This window comes from Sipha flava, unplaced genomic scaffold, assembly GCF_003268045.1.
Source record: "Sipha flava isolate LNK unplaced genomic scaffold, YSA_version1 236_pilon_pilon, whole genome shotgun sequence".
In the NCBI taxonomy this organism is placed as follows: Eukaryota; Metazoa; Arthropoda; class Insecta; order Hemiptera; family Aphididae; genus Sipha; species Sipha flava.
The window spans coordinates 1,347,678-1,368,386 of record NW_020272878.1 but is presented as its reverse complement, the minus strand read 5'-3'; the positions used below and the strand labels follow the sequence as shown (position 1 = coordinate 1,368,386).

Below are 20,709 nucleotides of genomic sequence, written 5' to 3'. Positions count from 1 at the left end.
TAGAATCCAATAGAAGTCTCTTACCCGTATCGTCGTAAAACTCATAAACTGTATTTAAACATATACACATCAACGATTTTCGTGTTTCAGTCACATACTTATAAATAATAATAATATTAAGCATTAAGTGATGAGTACTCATTATCGTTTGTCCTATTTGAGCGACATTAATACATTTTAAACCATTCGCTTTTCAACTACCGTTCCAAATTCTTCAGCAAAACTCTGATTAAATTTACATTGAAGCTCAAATTCTACTGTACGGGTTAATAATTCATACGCATCAATATGACAATCTCCACCATCCCCACACCATAAAATATTATTATTTGAATCTTTTTTGCGGTCCGATTGAAAAGTTCGAACAATGTACACGATAAAAATATCACAATCGTTGATTTAAAATCTATAACGAGATCTGAGCAAAATTATTGGAATACAAAAATAATTTAAAAAATAATAGTAAAGATGCCGTAGAGTATGATAATTAATCGAGGAATCTGGCTACTCTTAGAGTGCAATACAATATGGTAAGTAAAGGTATAGTTACTATAATTTATGAAGCAGTCGAACTGCAGTTGAACTGCACCGTACATCAGGATTTTCAAAGGATCAACGAACAGCATGGGCATCGATTTTGACAATCGGTGGGCAAAAAAAAAAATACAATGTTTTTAATGTACATATCGGATAAAATGAACGATCTGATCATCGATTTGGGTAGGCACCTGCAATGAGTTGAAACTTGGTTCTTAATAATAGTTTCTTTACATTGCATATAGCAATACGCTACTCATGTTCGTATTGGAAATATTATCACTACAACTAATAACTATCCGATTAACCACAGCTAGATGCAATTGAAGAGTCGACGTGTTTGATTGCCTGCAGCACGTGACGCGTTTACCATCAATGTCAAATTATATCGCACGAGCTGCGCGATACTAACACGCATCCGTTTCGTGGTCATGAAGTTAGCCCCCCCCACTTTGAACGATTCACTTCAGACCATCAACAATATTTAGCAAATTAATTGCAAATAATTGCAAATTCATTTTTAGAATTTGCAAATTAAGTGAAAAGTCACAAATCAAAAAATAGGCTTGGGGGCTAACTTCATTCAGCCTCCCCAATTTGTCCGATCCGTTCCAAACCGATGTAAATATTTAGCAAATTAATTGCAAATAATTGCAAATTCACTTTTAAAATTTGCAAATCAAAATTGTAATTTTGGCGAATTATTTTGCAAATTTTGTCAGCCCCCTCCTCCTACTTTGTCCGATCGACTTCAAAATATCATTATAAAATAATTGTAATTATTACAAATTGAGTTTTCTTAGTTGGAAACCTACTTTATATTTTTATGAATTTATGCAGATATACATTTTCGTTCTCATTACTTGTATACATTTCATATTTTTCATAGCTAGAGTCTAGAATTAAAATATTCGGTTCAAATCAAACTTATATCATTGACCAAATTATATATTGCATATTATTTGAAAACGATTTATTAATCTTAAATTTTAGATTGTCATTTACAAATTGTTTGTAATCGAAAATAATAATTCTATTATTTCTAATATCTAATTGCTATTAAAAAAATTAAATAGTAACGTGGGTTAGACATTTAGTTAGATCCGCTTTACTATCTAATCTATTTATAAATACTGATTAATTACCTTAATATTATTATTTATCAAATATTAAATAAAAGCTTATCCTACTGCACATTTTAAATTTGTTTATGCATATAATATTGTTGCATATTTTGTAATTTTATTACGCATTATATTTGCATCATAGGATTTAAATACTTTTTAGTTGTATATAATTCTGGTCCATAATAATATAATCATGGCTCATGGTTCATCAATGTATTGTGCAACGTGACGGCGTCGCCTTGTCGATCAGCAGATAGGTGTTGGTCGTTTCCTAGACCATCATGCTTTATCGGATCGTCTTCAACAATAGATGCTATTTTTATCACTACAACATCCGAAAATTATTTCGATTTAATTGTTATGCAACTGTTTAATGTCGATAACTGGAGTTTCCAGTTAATTTATATTAATTTGTTATTTTGCTTAAAATAATAATTGTGAACTATACTTATATTATATAACTATACTTAATTCTACACAACAATATATAGCATTAATAATTCTGTATTTATTTTTATATAATTTTACATCGGGCTATTTTTAATTATTGTACATTTTTATTTCATATCATTCAAAATATTTTCATTTATTATTTTCTCTCCAGAGGAACATGACTTAGTCTATTTGACTATTTTATTGTTAAATGTTTAAATTTGTTAAATTTGTTTAAATATCATTATACCACTGCAGATTAATTTTAAAAATGGAAATCTTAAAACTAAGTGGAATACTGCAATTTGGTATTGATAATAATTGATAAATCTTTTAGTTTATTGTTATCGTCATTATTCGTCCGTTATCACTTTGTAATATAATGGGTGCCCCAAAAAGGGTAAATATATCCAATAAAACATTAACAACTGCTTCGGCAGTTTTGTAAGTAATTTAACATAATTCCAGTTAAATGCATTAATTGTATATTTATTTATCATTATTATTAAATAGTTTTATTACTCTTATAGATACATTATTTCAATTAATTATTTTTAAAAAACCTTTTTGATAATTATAATTTAATTTTTATGAAAATAATTAATATAAATTTTAACAATATATAATACAAATACAATTTTACCTATACTATAATTTTGATTTGCAATTCATTTGCTAAATATTGACGTCGGTTTGGAATATATCGGACAAAGTGGGGCTGACAAAATTTGCAAAAAAATTCACCAAAATTGCAATTTTGATTTGCAAATTTTAAAAGTGAATTTGCAATTATTTGCAATTGATTTGTTAAATATTGGCGGTGGTCTGAAGTGAATCGGTCAAAGTGGGGGGGCTAACTTCATGACCATATTCGTTTCGCCGCACCACATACGCAACGGCCATACACCGGCCCTCGGTAATGATCATTAAAACGTATAATGCGATAAGATTATTATTGTCGCATCATTTTTCCGCAATACTTATTCGGGTATCTAAAGCTGTTCGAGACAAGTATAAAAAAAATATTTCAGATAGGGCCTTATGGGTTTCAAGAAATAACAATAATTCTTTACGAATAATAAATTACCATAGACATTCAGTCACCTACCTATAATTACATAATCTAAAACTACCAGTTTTTTAGCCGAGTGAGTATTAATATAAAATAATTTATAGTCTTACTGTCTGAGATGATGGCTAAATTCCCAATTCCTCTCTCTATGTACGTGCCTGTACTGTACAGACTTTTGTTGTTTGGACAATATTATAGTATTTCGCCTCGAGCGGTGTACGATATTTTATTTTTATTTATTCTTTAGCTTTTAATGTTTAAAGTTATCCGATAAGTGTCCGATATGGGAGTTTTAGATATTTTAATGACATGTTTATTTATTCTTAGACGCGAACGAAGCGATAAAAATAAAGTTCTGTGCGGCATCATCTCTTAAGTTTAGAAATTTATCAAATATAGAGTCCGTTGTACTGAGAATTTGTCATTTTAGACGATCATATTAGCCAAGAAATAGGCTGAACTCCGAGGGATATAAAATGTGCGTATATACAAGTGCACACCATTTAAACAAAATAATAATCGTTTTTGCGTAGTAAAATACTAGCTCCAGTCGCTCAGTCGTTTTGTGTAATATTATAATGTGTGCACCCACAATTTTACAGCATATTGTTTGTTCCATTTTCGCCCTCAAACTTTCTGAATTTTTGCTTGCATTATAATATTATTACCGTATTTATAAACTTGATTATATTTTAACGAATTTTCGGTAAATTCACTACAACATTTGGTTATATCATAATTATTACTATTAATATGATGTCACTGCCGTTTCGGTTCATTCGCAAGCGGTCGACGGTCTTCCACTGCCTGATGTATGATTACGGTTTCTTTATAAGATTCCAAACTAATATATATGAGTTCGATGCTGTAAATCACTGCATTTTAATTAGGGATATACGAGGCATATTCAAAAAGTAAGGGCCGTTCGCTTATATTTCAAAATCGACAAGTCATAACGTTTAAACTTGTGCATATCTGTACGTGCACTACTCATGCAGTTATTTCAAGCTATATTTTGATTCGGTAGTAATTTTCCTAGTTGTGTGTACAGTAAATAATGTTCGCGATAATCGTTGTTCCGGCCAGTTGTGAAGTTTGCGCTGTAATAAGATTTTTGTGTGCAAAAGAATCTTCAACTTCTGAAATTCATCGAGAGTTATGGCTAGTTTATGGACCTACTGTAATGAATGAAGGAAAGGTTAGACAATGGGGTCGTGATTTCATAAATGGACGAAAAAATATTCATGACGAAGAGTGGAGTGGTAGGGGCCCAGCAGGCAAACTGATGAAATCATTTCTTTGGTGGACCAAAAACTGCGATCTGATCGTCGGTTGACGATTAGTGCCCTGACTGATGAATTTCCTAACCTTGGACACACTACTTTCTACACAATTGTCACAGAAAAACTTGGATACCACCAATTCTCATCCGGTATAATCCTCCTTCACGACTATGCGCGTCCTCACACTGCAACCAAGACCCAAGAGAAAATTCAAGATTTTAGTTGGGAACTTTTTAACCACCCACCGTACAGACCCGACTTTGCACCTAGTGACTACTTCCTTTCTTACATTTCAAAAAATGGCTCAGTAGACGACGCTTTGAAAATAACTAAGGAACTTCAGAACGCCGTTGAAAACTGGTTCAACTCGCAGGCGGCGAGCTTCTATGCAGATGGGTTAAAGAAGCTGCTGAAGCGGTACAAAAAATGCTTAAAAGTAAACGGCGATTATGTGGAAAAGTGAAAATGATTAATAGGAAATTAAATGTGTTAATAAAACCTATTTCATATGGTTATTTTTTTTTTTATGATAAAACGGCCCTTATTTTTCGAATATATCTCGTATATATATATATATATATATATATGTCTTATCTTACTATTATATAAAAATACAGCGTTTGTAGGTTTGTTCGCAAAAATCTCAAAAGCTATTGAACCGATTTCAATAATTCTTTTATTATTAGTATGATAGATTATCCTTAAGTAACGGTATCCCGTCAAAATAGCGAAAATAAAATAACGAGAAAAAAAAACCGGGAACTAAAAATAGCGAAAACTGTTTGTACGAATCTAGATAATGTATATTTCAATAAATAATATCTTTGGGCATAAGTAAATTATCAGTTTAGTATTAGATATTTAGATATGTTTATTCTTTAATCGTGGTTTAGAATTATTTTAATTTAATCGAGTATTCGAGTGGTTGTGTAGTTCGTGTTAAGTATATAATTCTTCACTGAGCGCAAATAATAATGTATTTATATGGAATACATACTCAGTAATAAAAATAAGAAATTGAAAATTTATGATGAATTTACCATCAGAGTGGAAAATACTGTTGAAAACACAATGTATTTAAGGTGTACAGAACACCATTGTAAAAGCCGAATGATAGTTAAAAGCGAATCTATTACTAAAGGGCCGTCAGATCATTCACACATGACTGATGTAAGTAAACGTCATGCAAGGATCATAGTAGCAAATATGAAAAACGAAATTATTCACACACAACAAATAACATGTGATACACAAACACCAACTGGAGTGGTAGGAGTAATAATTTAAATTTTTTAAAAGAAATTGCCTATAATTTGACATATCAGTTCATAAATATTTTATTTATAATAAAAATAAACAATGTAGAGATACGACAAAAATAATAATTGTTTTCATAATTTTAATTTTTTATATTTTCCATAAATTTTTATTCGTTACATTTTTCGTTCAATTAAATGATTTTCGCAGTTTTCTATACAATATTTTGTATTCGATTTTTTATTTTTGCTATTTTAGAGGTGAACCCTGTAAAATTAAGAGTTAATAGTAACATAGGTTTTATTGATTTATAAAAAATCAGGGATCCCTAACAAAAATTCAATAATATAAGTTGAAATTTGATTAATATGATTATAGACCACAGTGTTTCGAGTTCGAACGTCGATATCGGTGGACTAACTTTATGCATTTTTTTTACATTTTTTAGTATTTTTTTTACCTATTAATTTTATAATTATTCACGTCTTCGGGAAGGTTTTTAAATTTAATTTGACTTGGAAAAAGTGATTGGATATCCAAAAATAATAATAAAAGTAAACGTGTATTTTTGTCGCGCCGTCGTCAAATACATTATTGTATAGTGGGATAAATAGCCTTAATAACCTGTACATATACCTATAATTCTTACTGATTTGTCTTTCCAGTTTAAGATACTTCAATTCCTCATATTGTTTCGTTCGATATTACAATTAATAAGGCTCAAAGCCAAACATTTCATTATTTTAGTATTGATTTACAATCTGACTGTTTCTCACAAGGGCAGTTGTATGTGGGATTATCAAGAACAATTAATACGGAAAATCAGTTTATTATATTATCGGTTGGTTTGAAAATAAAAAAATCTAATTTACTTTGAATCGTTTAATTTAATAAAATAAATAAATAAATTTAAATAATATTTATTTTTATTGAAATAAATATTTCATAAAATGTCATATGACATGAATTGATAACACAAAAAGTAGGTTATTGTTTCCTTACGAGGTTACTATGTCATTTAAATAACAGTGTCTAAAATTAAAAAAATAATTATTAAAACAGAACAATCTAACTCGTACAATGGTTCGTACGTGCGACGGGAGATAGCTATACATATTATATATATACATTGGGTCAGCTATATAATATAAGAGGTAAAATAAATGCTAAACACTCAATACTAAGAAACCACATAAAATCATTTCATCACAAGGAAAAAAATTTGACGCCCAGCAAAATGGGCACTAGTAAGCTTGTATATACACAAATATATAATATTACATCAGAGACACAATTACACGAATCAACGATGTTGGCAATTGAAATTCTGGAGGCATATAGCCCTCACACGCGCAACTGTACCAAATCGCATTCAACATACGATTCCTCGGTTACGTGTATAAACTTCAGGGTACAGCACGCACACATATTGCGGACGTCGGATGAGACAAACATTGCAGTCGCCACCGATCACGAGAAGATTTTGTGCAAAGGACATCTTGCACAGTGTCTGATTTTTGCCTCAAAGGACCAGTATGCAATACCAATTGGAGACCCCTTAATTTTTTTTTTTTTGTAGATGTAGCTTTTTTTTCGTTTTTGTGTACCACTTTCAAACTGACGTTTTAACGTTTCAATTTATAAATTCACTATTAATAGTTGACAAATTAATTACAATGAATAAATATAAAAAAAAAGAGTGCGGTAAATTATAAAAAAAAAAAATAAATAATAGTGAAATTGACAATTTTCAAACTTGGATTTTGGTTTTGAAAAGCCCTTAGAGCTTAAGGTCTTGGTGCATTGCATCTTTTGTGCCCTGACTAAATCCGACACTGATCATGGGGAGCATGATGGTTTTATTTCGGATACGTTTATAACCTTTAATGTCACGCGTAGCATGCACGTGAGCCATAGCAGTTGGTCGTCTCATAGACACCGAGTCTTAATTACGAATCCGTAGTGGATAGCGTGGAACGAGATGATTGTCATGGTGATTTTGAACATTAAATGCTGTGGTGATATTAAGTCCAATGGCTTCGCTTTGCGATAATATTATTCCGTAGCGCTGCGTCCACTTTGTCTATGAGGATGATGTGTACAACTCGTATCCTTCGTGTGTTGCGCTCGATAAAAAAAATATATATTTTAAAAAGTTCACAGTCGTACGTGCGCGACTTTTGTTATTTCGTCGTCGTCTCCGAAGTAATTCAAACGTGTTTGAGACGACATACATACAAAATATGTACACTGTGGTCTCTCGTGAATCAGAAACCCCAAGGTCGTGCAGCAAAAGATTTTCTTTCTTTCTTTTTGTACTTGTTGTAGTTTTTATCTCTTTTAAAATCGCTTGCGTATAAAAAACTGCAAATAATATTTGTATATCTATATAATACATATAATAATCATACTTATATTAAAAAAAAGAAAATGGAAACAATATATAAACATACAGTGCATTTTTAAAGACATTTCACTTTTAAAATACTAATAACTAGGTGACAAATCATTTTCACTGGATAACATCTGTGGCGCCTTGTTAACTGGTTTAAAAAATACAATGAAAACGTATATACATTTTATCTGTGTCCATTACTAAATATATTTATTTTGACTAAGCTTTTATGTCAAACAACTGAAAAAAATACTTTCTTTTTTCTGAGATGAATATTTCAGGATTTTAAAATCGCATATTACTTACTCCTTACACTTAAATTTAATGACATTATCTTATGAAGATTATTTTTGTATAAAATAAATATCCTCTGTTTATGTAATGTATTTTGTGCCTTTTTAGCTCCAATTAAATATTACTGTATACATTTAGAAACATCAATGTTTCGCGTACAATAAAAATTAATATTAAAATCTGATGCTCTAAAAATTGAAACAAAGTTTATTTAAATCACTTCAATAAATATAACGTTCTTTAATAAAACCAATTTGATTGTATGATAGATTTACGAGTGAAAATAATAATATCATATTTGAATACTCTGAAGATCATACACTGTACATAGGTATATATTTATATTTTATATGCAGAAAATATAACATTTTATATTCCATAAACGGGACAAACTATGCATGTATAACATACAAGTGTATGATATGCTCACAGATATGATATACATACATATGGTAATACCTACTCAGTAGTTAAAAACGTGTATGGATGGATGTATGGATCCAATTTATTTTTACAAAACTTTAAATCTCTATATTAAATCAGTTGATTCGAGCGGTAGAGTTCAGGTGTATAAGCGAGAAATCTAGCAGCACACCGAAATTTCTGTTCTTAATGATGGTTCTAGTTATTTCAAATATATCTAAGTGATGTAGAATGAACACAAGTTATAGAGAGAGAAAATACCATACAAAGGCGGGTCTTTGCGCACAAGTTGAAAAGTAATTTTTCAGTTCACCTGTGGCGCATTTAAAACCATAATATATACTACCATCGGGCTTTAAACGTGAAAAAAAAATAGTTACCCCGAAGTCACTATATTTGAAGGTTTGGAAGGAGATACGAGAAGAAAAGGAGAAAGTTTTACTTGTCCGTTATGTATCGGATTCGTATCTGGTTTCAGTCCGCAGCGATAAAAATAATAAAAATAATAATAATAATAATAATAATAATTGCGCGTTATCTCCAATTGTCCTCGTCCGATACTAATTGCACCGGAGTTGATATTGAACTCCGTGTTTTTAAGAGTACCTACTATAATATTACTAATATGGTCTGAGGCAATCTAAATGGATCCCTATCACTGAGGAGTGCTTCTAAAGGGAAGTATAATAAAAACAATTCGTTGGGATACCACTTACGGTCATAAATCTGTGTGTCGTGCCTCTTACGTTCGAAGAATAATACGAATAGAAAATAAGGATATCAAATTTGATAGTGATAGATATATACTCTTATACCTTCCAAAATCAAATAATTTGTTAATGTAAACATTATGAGGTCCGAGAATAGTTTAATAGTTAAGATAGACATAAGTATAATTTTACGTAACAATTTAAGGTATAGATACTTATAAACACTAAATATTTATTAATAACTAATAATAAAGCTTAGAAATAATAAATCAATATTTCCTATTTATGTTTGATTATTAAAGGAAAGAGTCCAAATTGGACTCATTTCCCAACTTCATAATTCTTTCGAAATGGTAATTTTGACCAAAACTGGTTCAATAGATTTTGATGTAAAATGAGGACTTCTTCTGGAGTATTATTTTGGTACGTATAAAGGAATACGTTTTAGTAAAGGGAACATGTTTTCGAAACATTTAGAAAGAAAGGTTATACCTACATTTTTACTATGTAAATATAAAGGTTTGAGATTGAAAATATTTAAAACATCATTTAAGGTGTTGAAGTTCTAATCATTATATTTTTTGTTTTGATAAACAATAAAGCGTAAAAATCTTCTTTACACTCTTTCTAATTTTTTAATTAAATTATTACTATAATAATAATTAATAATATTGAAATTAATTTATTTAAATTATTCCATATTTTTTTTTTCATTTGATATATTTAACCATATTAAGCAAAAGAAATGTAAAAATTGTCACATCTGATAAAATATTTAAATTATAATCCCTCATTTTAGGTACTCATGCTTATAACACGGTTTTATTCATATGTTATTTACTGCTGTAATATTTTACATTCATTACTATTAATAAATACTCTCGTGGACTCTGGTCACAGAGTATTTTTAGTCGATTTTTTTTATTTTATGTCTACTCAATTACATGTAATGCGTAGAGTTGCTCGTCTGTACGGTTGTACGACAATATTTATATTCTGGAAAACTATTAAAACACCAGACCAACGATGACGGTGTACGAGCAGTGATTCCGTTGAAAATCCTCCGGTTAATTATAAGGTCGTGATTGGATATTAACGTTTTTGCTAAATTTTGCAATGTCAGAGGAACAATGCATTTTGGCACTACAGTAAACGTTACGAGCGCACAAAATTAATATTTTAAATGAATACAAACCTCATCGCAAGATACTAAGCGGTTATCTCCCATTAACATTGTCAGTTTCACGAGAGATGACGTTCCTTTTGAAGTAAGTTAACGTAGTTTATCAATGGCATCATCGGAAAAGGGCATTGTATTTTTTATATTTTTACTATGAACTTTCGGTCTCATCAACATCATTAAATTCGAGAATGTTTAAGGTCATGACAATACAATTTTAACCCACAATTTGGATCCTGTCAAAGTATATGTTTGCACAACGCTCGTGTAAGATAATCATTGTAGATTGTGTGATCCAAAATTAATCATTGAGCACAAAACGGTAAAATATTAACAATTTATTACCAAAAAATCTACCAAAGTGCTGATAATAAAAAGTGCTGTATTAACAATTAAAAAAAATCTAAAGAATTCAATACCGGATTTGTGACTTTTCAAATTACTATTAAAATAAGATTAAAAGAAAAAACCGTGTCCGAGGATGCCTTGAAATAAATTATTATATAATATCATCATTATTCATTAAGATTACGAATATAATTTAATAGTTTTTTTTTTATTTTAAAAGCTGTTTGTTAAAAATAAAGCTTGGACAATATAATTCTCATGATTATGTATTGAGGCGAGTTCAATGTTATTGTAAAACACAAAGATAGTTATGCATGACATTTTTTTAATAATTTAATAACCTATACATTCATCACATAATCATTTCAATAATAAAAAATATACATGTGAATTATTGTGGATGTATGAAAGAGTGCACCATTATTTACGTTTGAAACATTTCCATTGCTTTATACCTTAGGAATTTTGAAATAAACTGAACATTAAACTTAGTAAGTTCTGATTAAAACCAAGCCCGTCGATAAAATAAATAAATCAAATAATACAATACACAAAATTATTTCTGATAACATTTTTTTTTTTATTCAAAAAAAGAAATTCTAATCTATAGCTTTTTTTAGTAATCGTGAGATAGAATTTAGCAATGTGAGGGAGTGACTTACTTTCGGAAAAAAAGGCGATCCAAATTATTTAATTATTTGATAAGATATTTAAAATATCATTTGATTAATGAAATAATATTAATTAAATACATATAAAATCAATAGAGAATAATCGTTGAAGGACGATGGCTACAGATTTAACTTTCAAGAATCATAAATTTATAAATAGTAATTAGTATAAGGTATTAAATTATTTTGTGCTTCATTCACTTTGATTAAAAACTGAGCAACATTAAATATAAAAACAATTACCTGAAGTATTATTATTCTGAGTCCAAATTTTTACATAAACTAAAATAAATATATATACTTATATTTACAAATATTTTTTAATAATTAATACACATAACTAATGTTATAATTACATTATAATTTAACTTTAATTATAACATAACTTAACAATAAATTTGAAACTATTTTGTTGATATTAATACACTTGTTGTTGGATTTTTTTTTCATTATTCCAGATTTCAGATAATTTAATCCTAAACTATACATTTACCAAAAATAAATTTGAAAATGGAGTGTTAAACATTAGAAAAAAGTAAATTTTATGAAAATCAATTAAGAAGCAAAGTTTAAACAAAATATATAACAACAGGCTTACTAAAAAGCGTTATAAAAACAAACAAAATTTAACTAAACATTGTTTCGTGGGATGCTTAGAATAGGGGATCGACGGAAAACCATGACGGAAAACTGTTGAAAAAACACGAAACACGTGAAAACAAATGAATCATCATCACATTTTATTATGTATCACAATGAATTTGCCGTTTGTACAGTGTTTTTTTATTTTATCTTTGATTAGTGACTTGAACTTTTTTTTTTGTATTAAATTGTGTTATAATAATAGTTATACTTGTGTTGTTAAATTTCACGTAAACTGTTTACAAAGCAACAAACATATTATTATAAAGTGTCGAACGAAAGAAGGTCAAATTTTTCACTGATCTTACAACCGTGTAGTTATTATTGTGGGTGACGTTTCATTCGTTACTCCAAAATGTTTTTCTTCTGACAAAAGCTAAAAAAGAAAAACGTTACTTGTTTGTTATCTCCCCGCCAATACACCATATAAAACGTATCTCCCCGCCATTCTTGTTTGTTATCGCTATGCCACATAGCTATATTACGCTGTTCCTACAATTATCGTGTTTAACTCGTGATACATGATGAATTTTATCAATTATATACGTGAGGTACATGTATGGAAGTTAGAAAATAATCATAATAAAGAAATTGATGGCCCGGGTACTTTTTTCGTAATTGATGACAGTTTATTTGTGCGTGGAAAAAGTAATGGACATATTTTGCCACAGAAATGGATTTTTGGTGGAATATGTTGAGGAACCAACGCGTATTTTATATTTAGTGTACCTGATCGATCGAAAAAAACATTATTACTTGTAATACGAAAATATATAAAACTCGGATCAATAATTATATCAGATTGTTGGAAAGCTTACAATAATTTGCAGCAAACGGGATTCTAACATAATACTGTTCACCATACTTATAATTTTGTTGATCCGTACACAGAGGCACATATCCAAAATATCATGGGGTTTTGTAAAGTGGGGAAATAAAAAGCATTATAGAACTAATAGAAATTTGTTTCGACACAGTTTTAAGGAGAAAGATGCATTTAAAGTTATCTTAAAAGATATTTCTGAATTCTAGCCTCCTTTCTAATTTAACATACTATTTTTATTAAATTTATAACCATAACACATTTTTAAAATTTGAATTTTATGTATAAATAAATAAATAATATTTAATATTTAAATATTTTTTATATTTATTTTATTGTTCATTTTATTTATGGTGAGGCGATAACAAAAAAGTACCGGAAAAACATGGGCTACGATTTTATTTATTAAGACTAATCATTTCGCGTTCTCGTAGCTTTTTTTTTTTATCGCAATCGATATTTTCGTTAAGTTTTTCCCGAAAGTCGAATAATAAAAATATAGAAATACTGTAAAATATTTTATAACACTAAGCGATATACGTATAATGATAATTATGGTGATAATAACAATCCCGTGGATTATTATCAACGTGTTTTGTTTGTAAGTTACACATGAACTTGATGTTATATTGCACGGTATTTAGTTGTACTGTGTAACTTACTAATACCCACAAATTGTTTCGGCGTAGAATAAAAGAAGATTTAAAATAAAATATTTCCGATGTAACAATTATATCTTCTCTCGTTTCCCGGAATGATACGCGGATGGTATGTATCCGCTCCAGAAGTACCAATTATTAAGCGTTTCCAAAAAGCTTGGCCTAAAATTTATATCAACCACTTTCATAACAGACTGGAAGATACTTTTATTTCTCAATTAGGATAAAATTTCAAAGAAGATCTTTTAATATTCTGTATATATTAATTACGACAGTTTCAACCTCGAGGTGACTATAAGGAACTGTTAGAATTTACTATTATATTTCTAAGTGAAATAACTCAAAATGCTATATTTTTCAAAGTACCAGGACCCGTACATCACGCTCGTTGGATGGCAAAACCATTATATACCTACTTTAAAAAATATTTTTATTTCGAAACGGATTTAAATTAACATAATGCTATTCGCGACTTGTGTATTTTTATAGTTCGGATATATACTAAAGAATGTTTTTGTACTCCAGCTGCTGCTCTGGCACCAAACATGAACTTACAATTTATTAAATAGCTCATATAGTATGAGGTCATTGATATACGAATTTCAAAATTAGCATTAAAAAAAATGTGTGGTAATTTGTGGTACTTAACACCAGAAGTAATATCATTACCATTTTTTAGATGAATATGTATTATAAAATCAGAAAACATTAAACGAATAATTTTACAATCAAATAAAATATATGATTATGCTAATAAAGAAACTTTTTTTATTTTACTGTTTACTGTTTTATACTAATTTAAAATTATATTATGTGGACTTTTAATTCATTTTCCATACAAGGAGTGTTTTAATGTAATGTTTTTTTTTTGTTTTTTTTTATTTCATTTTGTTCACTATTAATTAAAAATTAATAATAAGCATCTATTAACTATTAACTAATATATTTTAATTTGATTAGTTTGTTTTCTGTAATACCACCTATCTACAATAAATTGACACAACAATACCACCTATCTCAAATATTTTGGCTAATTTATTGTTTTTTTGTTGTTTTGCAGTTAAAACCACAATACAACTACTTAATTTAGGTAAAAATTTTAAAATCGTTATAAAATATACCATCAATTACACAGAAATTGACATTTCTGCTCTCCTGAAAAATTAGCAAAACTGAGATAGGTGGTGTTGATTCTTAAGCAACGATTTGTTCAATTGTATTTATGTATTGATCTATTGCGAATTTTCGCAATGGGTATACTAGTATTACGAGTATATTAAAACGTGTATTATTAATAAAACTATTGAATTAAGATGATAAAATTAATATTTTAGATAAATTAAATTTTTTTATATTAACCCGACTATTACAATAAAACAGTAATTTCAATAAAATTTTTACCAATGAACTTTATTTTAGAAAATAAAATTCTTTATCAATTGTATACAGAGACTGAGACCGGACCTAAAAGAACCGGTTACGGAACCTAAAACCTAGTGTAAATTAAAGAACCGAAAATAACCATAACCCGTATTTTATATTTTTAATAGACCTTAACCAATACCGAAACCTATATACAATACCAAAAGAATACTTGTTTTTTTAAGGGTTTTTTACTGTTTTCAAGTTCCTATTGAAGTCGAAAGAAATTACTCTTTAAACGAAAAATGTATTATTTAGAAAAAATAATTACATATAATAATTTATATTATACATTATTTACGCAATATTATATTCGGCCGTCGACCAATGAATATAATATTATTATCTAAGGAATATTAATATATATTATGTATATGTTACACAATAATATCAATAACGGATAATGTCTGCGGACACATAAGTTATTTTTTACTATTACAAAAATGGCACTGGGTTTTTGAAGTGTTTATTTTTATTACATATCTATTCGTCAAATACAGTACAAACGCGTATCGTATTATCGTTATTAGTTATTATCGAATATCCTTGCTCAGTGGTGAATTTGCTATAATTCGTCGTCGACGCATGAACACGCAGTCTACCTCTATTAGTTGAAAAGTATCAAATTAAATTATGGGTCATCATACCTAACGTGACCATTATTTTTTTTCTTCAAAGTGGGACACCAGTTCATTTTAATAAGAAAACCATAACATTTTGCTTAAAATAACAATTTTTTTATTGAAAAAAAAAACATTAATTATTTATAAAAAAATTACAACAAAAAAACACAGCTAATATAATATTAATCCTAATATTATCCTAATAATAACAATAATAAGTAATAATATAATAATAGAGTAAATTATTCGGTTTGTTTTCTATATTTGTCGGATTCATAAATCTGCTTTAAAGTAGCCGGTTTGATTTTTATATATGAATGGAACTCTTGACATAATTTGTTTATGTTACCCTTTGTTATAAAAATGGCTTTCAATACAGAGACTCCCAATTGAGTTTTTTCACTGCTCCATATTTTATTCATATGAAAGAATACTCTTTCAACTGGAGCGTTACTGCCTGGCAGACATAAAATGTATTCAAAAATTATAGAAAAATTCACGTGTGCGAGATCTTTAGCATTGAAGTGCATAAATACTTCCACCTAACGATTTTCAGTAGCTATATTCCCGGTGTTCCAGTCGCATATTTTTTGAGCTATATACTTAGAAATTGGTAAAAACTCGTAAAAAACTCCTGTGTCTTAACTGCTACTAATAAATTTCTGTTCAATAAGTAAATCCATCACTTTTTGTACTTCTTCCCATGAGAGAACCTTTCTCAAATTTGCCCATTAAATTATTTTTACTTCCTCGTTGAACTGACACTACTGCTACAAATATTCTTTGCTTGTTTTGTAAAAAACAGCCGCTGCCGCTTTTACGTTTTCTTCATTGATAGCACCAGTTTCTAGTAATTTTACCATTGTATTACGGGTGGCGTGGGGAAGAGAGCATGCATTTTGTTTTTGATTTACATTATTTTAGAATTGATAAATTTTATTTGCGGCATCTATTGCAGTTAAGTTTTGGCTCTCGATCTTTAACACTGTTTGATGAAAAGTAGCTGATTGAGCGTGCATAAAATACAACCATAATTCAGAGCTGGGATTTTAAAAAAATTCTATCAATTTATTCGGGCATTTATCAATGCTCAGAAAATAATGTTTTAACGGCTGAAACATTTTCAAAATTCTTTCATCAACGCAAGCTATCTAGTTTTTTCTATAGTACAGAAGTTTTTATATTCTGTGTTAGCTGTATTAAAAAACTCTTTAAGAGCTTCAACGCAAATAATATAAATATAAAAAAATGAATATATTTTTACAATTATGCATTCAAAATCAACAGGTAAACAATATGCAGCAGTTTTGATCGCATTGTGGATTATGTGAGCTCTGCATCCATTTCCTATGAGAGTCCTTCCAAGAGACGTGTTTAATTTTGCATAAATGTTATTTACTCCTTTTCTATTTTTTTCCTCCAAAATTATAGTTAATATTGTCTCCACAAAACGCCACAATTTTAGACGTCAGTTCATTTTTTAGTCAATACTTGTTTTAAATAATCCACAATTATATTCGATGTTTCACCCGGTTGCTCTTTAAATTCTAAAATCTTTACTTGCACTTCTTCATACGGTGAAAAGTAGCGAATTAAGACAAGGAATAATTTTGTAAAACCATGGTTTGAAGTGTCCGTTAGTAAAGTAATGCAATTCGCTTTACGAAGGTGGTTTTTTAACTTATGAATTGCCATAAACGCCAAAACATTTACAACAACAGCCTCAGACTTGTGCGAGCACATCTAAATTTTTGTTCGCATCATGTCTGTATTAATCTTGACGCACAATCATTCAAGCGAAAGCTATGATTTTCCTGGACAGTGTAATAAGCCCAAGTGGCTTCTGCAGCAGCAACTTCAAAATCCTTAGAAGAAGGTAAATCCATTTTCTTGAAAAAATTGAGCATTGATGAAGTTAAAGCGGAAGCATGATCGGATAGTTTGTGTTTTTCTGACCGTAAATATTTCTCAATATCACCAGCACCCAGTGGCGCATTTAGGGAGGACGAAGAGGGCGAATGCCTCCAGCGCCAAATTTTTAAGAGTTTTAGGGGCGGCAGTTTTATCGAGTGTATTTTTTTTTTTTTTTTTTTTTGTATCATGAAATATAATATAACATTGTTTACACGTGTATAGATTGTATAAGGTATAATATTTTATGATAACGATTTTGTGATTACGGATTATCGTATCAAATCATTTTGAATTGAATGTGCAGATATTGTGATATAAATGAATGATTGTCGACTGATAACGTATAAAACGAATTATTTCTAAATGAGTTCAAGCCGTTTAGAATTCAAAATTGAAGGTATATTTTTATATAATATGTCATATGTGGTGTAGCCCTTGTAAGATGTAAACACATATACTTAATTGTTGTGGTTTTTATGGTACCTATCTACTCGTCCTACTCGCGTGCTGCTGTGTAAGTGTTATTTTACAAAACATACCCAGTAAGTTGAAATACAAAATACCATAAATTTAAAAAAAATTTAAAAAATGATAAATCTCAAAAGTCAGCTACACAATGTGAAACTAATGGTGTTTTACAAATATTAAAATAAACTTTAAAAACTGCTTTCGTGTCTATAATATAGGGCCATCTGCTTGAACGTTTTAATTTAAGTAGCAAAAGATTACAGTCTGTTGATATGGATTTGGTTAAAATTGCTGAAATATATCAATCATTGATTTTTTATGTGAATGATTTATGAACTTTTAGTGAATATGAATAATAAAAAAAGTTAGAGATTGAAAAATGTGGAATTGAAGACTTTATTAGTACAAAGAAACGAACGAAAAATAGAAAAACATTTATTGACGATGGTCCAGCTACAGATGATAGCAATGCAATTGATTTTAAAGTCACCACTTATCTGACTATCTTAGATATAATTCAGGTTGACCTCGTAAAATGAAAAAATGCGTATGATGAATTAAACAAGAAATATCAATTGCAATGGAAAAAATAAAAGTAAGTAGTTACACATTTTTGTTTCATTTAATTTAAATTTAAATTTAAAATAATTTACAAAAGAATTAAAATAATATGGTAATAAAATGGTAGGTAAATTTGTAATATTCAAGTAAATAGACAAGATGACATTATCTTTATAGTTTATATCTATACCATCAACTATAATAGTGCAGTCTTGAGTAATTTATTCAGGTCCTACTCGCTATTATGTTAAAAATACCCAATGTGAATATTATGTAATTATCTACAAAATAAAAAATAGTACCTATGATTTTACCAGTAATTGCTCTTTACCAATACGTGTAGCTTTCTGACAGATTACTTATGAAAAGTGTAAATAATATTTATTTTGATTAATTTCGTTTGTATATTGTATTCCTTAAATATTTATATTTTGAAAATCTAATTGATGTATCTAGGTTATTAGATACTATATAAATATTTATAAATATATACCTATAATTTTAAAAAGGAAAGCATGGAACAAATTTGAAAAGGTACCTGAGTTCCTACTAAGATATATATGAGGAGATGCTGGTTAAAGATGACACAGAAATAAAAAAATGTACCCAGATCAACACATCTGTTATCAAAGTACATAAGAAACTCTTATTTTTCTATATCCGAGGTTAAAGTTAACATTAATATGAACACTTTAATCAGCTCGTAATCATGACCAAATTTAACCCGAATTACTTTCTTATAGTAATGAACAAAATGAGGAGGTGAGAAATCAAAAATTCTTAAAGTCAAAAATTAGGACCATCCTAGGATACATAGTATTTAACGGAGACAAATAATTGAACCGTGTATCGTTAAAGTGAGGAATTTCGTCGGAGACAATGCAGCATTCGGAAGTCGAGTGATATTGTTTTTCTGGGAACATTCCTTTCACAGTGAACGTTTATTCTTTTCGGTGAAATTCTCGAGCCATTAGAGTTCTTTTAAGAATTTTTTTTGAGAAATAAAAATAATAAATATTTTGTTATTGCATTTCTTTTAAAAGATGTACAATGACAATATGCATATGTTCGTATGTCGCACTCGTGCAATGCGCAATCGATATACGCATACAATGAATCGACTAGCACATATCATTAAAAACGAATTCTAATTAAGAAAAACCTAAACACTGGTTTGTAATGCAAATTCTATGTGGTTATAAATCTTGTAAAAATCGGTTTTAAATAATTAAACGATCCACCATCCAAATACTCTTGATTTCCACCCTTGGTAAGTAATAAATAATAATAATGAAAAACAATATTAGTTTTATCGGTTATAGTATTGGGATATATCCAGATTAACTTTTTTTTTAGTTATCTTCGTGTTCATATCGATACTAAGTTTCAAATCATAACATAAACGTTACACGGATATTTTATTGAAATATGGGGATTGTAAATGGTAATCTGGTAATTGGTAAATTGTAAATTTAAAAAATTGCAAATGATTATCAAAACAATGCTCAGTTGATTTAGTCATTTGTATATTTCAATTAGAATATGTTCTAAAATATTGTTAAATTATATACATCAGTAACTATTTTTTAATTAATTTTACTGCTTTGTTCTTACTAGGGATGAGCAAAAAACATCGATGTTTTTTTTTTTTTTTAATTATGTTATTAATTTATCAGTTCACAGTTTTAAGTATTTCATGAGGTTTTCACGACGTGCGTGAAGTTAGCCCCCTGATATTGTCTGATCTACTCCGAACCAATGCCAATATTTTGTAACTCATTTGTAACTATTTGTAACACAATTTTCAGAATTTGTAACTCATTACTTTGGGCGAAATCAACATTTTCCTGATAGGGGGACAGCCCCCC

General features: G+C 28.9%; 1 protein-coding gene and 1 pseudogene across 1 annotated transcript in view; one reads left to right on the top strand and one right to left on the bottom strand.

Annotated features, from left to right (window-relative positions):
* LOC112683787 (contactin-4-like) overlaps positions 1-20,709 on the bottom strand; it is a 577,774-nt gene that overhangs the window by 388,807 nt on the left and 168,258 nt on the right. The window lies entirely within an intron of this gene.
* LOC112683832 lies at positions 4,395-9,928 on the top strand (annotated as a pseudogene).